Below are 5584 nucleotides of genomic sequence, written 5' to 3'. Positions count from 1 at the left end.
TTGCCATCCTGAGTACTGAAGATATGGCTATCCCACTGAGCAAGCCAAAAAACGGAATTCAAGAGGTGTGTTCGCAATGTTTACTTTTATAGGCAAGAATAATTTGCATAATATGTGGCCCTGTAAGATGGTAGATCGATTTCTATTGGATTTCATAGACATCCTGGAATTTGCATTCCAGGATGTCTATGATATCAAATATTCGCCTTCAGCAACATTGTTCACAATAAAATATCAATGAAGGACATTTTGTTCGGTTAATTTTGTCGAGCAGTATAGTTTTTCTTCTATATTCGAATCCCTTGTTTCACCAATGAATCACCAATGAATATTTGACACTCTGGAACCAGAGTGAATGTTACAAGTTCTGTGGCACCTGCGTACAGCTCACTCCAGGCGAAGGGAGTTCATTTCCCAACAGGGAACCAATGAGATAAAGAGGAAAATTATCCAGGAGAGCAGTAAACGGAATTAGGTTAATTCACTTGCGAGAAACCAGAATTAACCCAAATTAATCCCGGGACGAACTGGTTAATCTACTTGCATTTGAAAAGAAAAAAAGAAAGAAAAGTTTATTTTAATTTGTTTATTTGGGTCTCCATTTCCATCATTAAGCGAGCATTCAGGAAGAAAGAAATGGAGCAGGAAAGAAGACGAATCTAAATTGATTAAGGGGATTTCAAAAACCAGGATTGAATTACGAGATTGATCACTAGAGTATACTGAACCCCACAGACGTCTACTATTGTATGTATACTGAGCGACCACTTTATTAGTTCCACCTAAATAGGGAATAAGTCCTACATCAGGACATTCCGGATTCGTCGTGTACAGAACTCAACGAAGAGTCGTAAGCGTGTCAGAGAGATGCTGGTCTATTTTGACCCAAGTTGAGTCAAAATGGACCAGAATTTGAGATCTCATGATTGGGAAATACTGCACAAGGCTGAATCCACTCTCCTCTTCCTGGTACCATTTCTCTACAATTCTGGTCTTCTGGCATTTTCCAATCAGGATGCACCTCGGAAAAGAAATCCGGATAATCCGTGGTATCCAGGTTTTGCTCCACTGGTATAAATGGAGCCAGCACGAACCACAAACCACTCCCCAAACATTACACCGCCATCAACAGCGTACATTCTTGATGGCTGACATGATGAATCCCTGGACTCATGTTGTTTAGCCATAATCTGTGGTCCTCCCATCAACAGGAACCGAGATTCTTCAGCCCAGACAACTTTTGCTGACAGGTGGAATCCAGTTCAGTCTTTGACTACAATACCACGAATCCGCGATGGGGTACGTGGATTGAAATGCTTCTTTGGTTACCACTGTTGTGTTTGGTTGTTATTACACTGACTGTAGCGTTTCTGTTACCTCCTTCAACTCTTCTCAGCTTTCGTTGGCCTCTCGTGCTCTTTCCTACTACAAGATCGCTTGGTGGATGTCATTGCTTATTGGGGCAATGTTGATACATCCGTGGCATAGTCGTACTTGAAAATCCCAGTTGAGTTGCAGTTTCAGAGGTACTCTATTGCCTCGGAAACAGCAACTTATACGCTATATAGCCAAAGGTATTCAGGGAATCCATCTACGAATATTGTATACTGTGCCAGAACACCTCCTGGTATGCATTTTAGATGAGTCATACCAATATAAATGTTATGGGGATGACTATGCAAAAACAGTACGTTGGAAGCCAGGGACTTCCAACGTACTGCTTGAAGTCCCTGGTTGGAAGATTTGGAACTTTCACTGTAATGTTTGGGACTTTAAATTACCCAGAGAACGCTTCCTATTGGAGTATATCATCTTGTCCACAAAGTCTGGCAGAAGATTATATGGGTTGTTTTGGCTGGTTCGGATTTGGACTGTTGTTGTTGTTGGTGATGGTGCTTGAAACCATGAAGTTCATGGTTATGTGTTACTTACACCAAGGAAAAAGGCCTTTATCAAGGACCGCCCACAAATTAGTGACCATCACATGTCCACAATTCCTAATTTGTGGACAGTGATGTACACTCCAGATTTTGTAATACTTCATAATCAACGGCCCGTGAAATAGGCTCTGTGATCGAACAAATTAAACAATCGTAGTATACTGTCAACGCTTTCGTAATGCAGTTTACTTATTTATTCCAAGATTTTAATTACAATTGAAATATAATCCCGATGTACATAGGGTAAACACATCCTTCTGGTATGTAGCCATCCCCAATTGATTCACATTTTGTAGATAAATAAAAAATATATCATGATGTGTTTGTTTAGTAAACTGATAACAAAAATTACATCCAGTGCTTCAGCTGCAGTATATGGTGTACGAATATGTATCAAAAAATAAATAAATAATAATAATTGCCGAATTTCTACTGGTTGGATTTTAATTAAATTTGGAACAGCTCGACAAATTATGCTCAAACAACGAAATATAAAATTTCATAAAAATCCATCGAGTGGGAGTAGAGATATTACGTGTGGACGGACAGACAGATGAAGGAACATAATGAAGACAATAAGCGCTTCAAAGGCCGCTATAATTACTCAAATGTTCATTTCAATTGCCTCTGAAACTGACATCTGTGCATTCCCTTTGGCAGACGCGTTCCAATAATGGAAATAACGTCTTTTGGACAGCGAGTTTTGCACGCGCGTGTAACAGACGATCATAAGAGCTATTTATACAACAATAGACGCAGTTATCAATTAATTACGTATTAATTAATATATTTAGATCTAAATATCCGTTAAGGGCCGGACGGATTTCTTTTGAGAGGAAAGTATGCGGGGCATGCAAAGGCGTGTTGAGAAACCGAGAAGCGCAACATCAAATGAGATAAAATATTGAGTTTACTTTAATCGGCGCGTGTGTGCGTGAGTGTGTTTGTGTGTGTGTGTGTGTGTGTGTGTGTGTGTGTGTGCGCGCGCGCGCAACGCTGTTGTTTCTCCTTCTAACTTAATAACGAGCAACAGAGAAAAGTCACAATTAATTATCGGAGCTGTCTCTTCTGCTTTAAGGGAATGCGAATTGCTTAGCGTCTCTTCGGAGAGGTCATTAAAGTTGTCTTTACAAGTTCCATAATTAGCCGCACGCGCCATCACGAGAAACGAGGTAATCTACATGTTAAGTACCTGATGAAAGTCGCTCGCGCCGGGATGATTATTGTTATCTTCTGCATTATTCATTAGCGTTTGACTTGTAACTGTGACGTCACCACCTTCTCGCCAGATGAACTCGTTGCAGATTTCTGTTGACAGCTTTAATAGTCGTCTGCTATCTGACAACCCTTTTTTTTTTGACGCCCACTGAAGGAAGACGCCTTAAAAAAAATTTGCAACTTATTCTTCGTTAAAAGTTAAATTTTGAAACCGGCAAAATTAAATATTAAATTTTAAACTATAGTTAGGTGGCGCTATTTTTTTTTTTTTTTTTTTTTTGTTTATGATGACCATCTACTTCGGTTTCTGTCCACTAGGGGGCTACTACTGTGGAACAATCGATTAGGGAAAAATTAATAATATCATCGGATGGCTTGTGAGGCGGGCCAAATGGACGCAACAAATGTCCAGAGAAGAACCGGCAATGCACGGAAGTCGATACTCCCCCCCCCCACCGCCTCTTGATGAATTTTCCGATCCGTGACGCCTGCAACAGATGCGCAAAGTGACCTCCATCCATTTCGTATGACTGATGTAACTGCGCGAGCCATTTCACAATGCTTTAATGAACTTTGACATACGCTGGCGACCGCCTTGATTACCACACAAACAAACTTACCCCGAACAGAGTAAAGGAGGCATCTCTTTCTCTCTCTCTCTCTCTCTCTCTCTCCCTTTCGTTAGATCGATTAGATGTGTTGTGCACTTGCGAGCCAAAATATTGGTTTCACTCTAAATATAATTTCACTCTTATCTTTTATCCTATTTTTTCTGTCTCTCTCCATCCATTTCTCTATCTCTATTCTTCTATCCATCTAGCCACGTGTTCCTCGGTAGTATAGTGGTTAGTATCCCCGCCTGTCACGCGGGAGACCGGGGTTCGATTCCCCGCCGGGGAGTAATTTTTTTTTTCTTCTTCTGTTCTTCTGACACCATGCCTTGAATGGAAAGGGTCAGAAGAGTTGCTCTTTAAAACCATAATTGCAAACTTGTGAAATCGCACAAGCTCTTGCAGACATCAAAACAGCAACAAAAGGGATTGAAAATGTTACCTGCACCAACCTTTCTTATTGGAAGCCCACGGTTCCTCTGTTGCCTACACCCTGTGCCCTCCTCCACCATCTAACTTTCAATTGAACCTTCCGTACAGGATTAAATGTTCCAGATCGGATGTTGACATCCGATGGAGGCTGTGGCACAACGTCCTTCTGAGTGCCACTCCGGGTACCTTGGAACACACGAACCTGGACTGTCCTGCGAACAACAAACTGATCGAGTGCACAACTGCAACCACGCCCACACTCCCGAGGACTTCCCTCGTAGGAGATTCTCCACTTGACCCACAAGAAGACGTGAACGTGTGACCCGAAGAGGAGAGCGACCAATGGCAAGCAAGTGTGTTCAATTGGCCAAGTGGAAATGTTTCCTTTGCTTCAGCTTACTTGTACGTTGAATGTAAATCGATTATTATATTTACGAAACGTATTTACCGCTCATCTTCTCTTTCACCTTCTCTCTATCTATCTCTCTTCTCTCTATCTATCTCTCTCTACCCATTTCTCTCTCTCTCTCTCTCTGTCAATTTCTCTTTGTCATTCTTCTTATCTATTTTCTGTTTCTCTTCATTTTTTCTATCACTCTGTTCATCTATTAATCCGTTTCTCTCACTCTATCGCTCTGTCTCTGTCTGTGTCTGTTTCTCTGTCTCCGTCTCTTTCTGTCTCTGTCTCTCTCTTTTTGTCTCTGTCTCCGTCTCTTTCTCTCTGTTTCTGTCTCTGTCTCTGCCTCCATCTCTTTCGCTCTCTTTCTGTCTCTCTCTCTCTGTCTCTGTCTCTGCCTCCGTCTCTCTCTCTCTCTCTTTCTGTCTCTCTCTCTGTCTCTTTCTCTGTCTCTCTATCTGCCTCTGTCTCCGTCTCTTCCTCTGTCTCTGTCTCTCTTTTTCTCTGTCTCCACCTATTTCCTGTCTGTCTGTCCCTGTCTCTCTCTCTCTCTTTCTGTCTATCTGTCTGTCTCTTCGTTTCTCTGTCTCTGTGTATCTTTGTTTGTCTCTGTCTCGGTGTTTGTCTCACTATCTCTTTCTCTGTCTTTCTGTCTCTTTATATCTCTGTCTGTTTCTCTCTGTCTGTCTTTCTGTCTATTTTTCTGTCTCTGTCTCTCTCTGTCTCTCTCTTTCTGTCTATCTATCTGTCTCTCCGTTTTTGTCTCTTTCTCTCTCTGTTTGTCTCTGTCTTTGTGTTTGTCTCACTATCTCTTTCTGTCTCTCTATATCTCTGTCTGTGTCTTTCTCTCTATCTCTCTCTCTCTTTCCGTCTCTGTCTCCGCCTCTTTCTCTGTCTCTCTCTCTCTGTCTATTTGTCTGCCTCTCCTTTTCTCTGTCTCTGTCTCTCTATCAGTTTGTCTCTGTCTTTGTGTTTGTCTCACTATC

The 5584-nt window shown here is 41.6% G+C and overlaps 1 non-coding gene across 1 annotated transcript; it reads left to right on the top strand.

Moving 5' to 3' along the window:
• Positions 1-3986: 3986 nt before the first annotated feature.
• On the top strand, positions 3987-4058 carry TRNAD-GUC (transfer RNA aspartic acid (anticodon GUC)). Its single transcript has one exon. It is a non-coding gene; the product is annotated as a tRNA-Asp (tRNA).
• The last annotated feature ends 1526 nt before the right edge of the window (positions 4059-5584 follow it).

Source organism: Mastigoproctus giganteus, chromosome 4 (genome assembly GCF_048544385.1).
Source record: "Mastigoproctus giganteus isolate SK-2022 chromosome 4, ASM4854438v1, whole genome shotgun sequence".
NCBI lineage: Eukaryota > Metazoa > Arthropoda > Arachnida > Uropygi > Thelyphonidae > Mastigoproctus > Mastigoproctus giganteus.
This window is presented reverse-complemented; position numbering and strand designations above follow the sequence as displayed.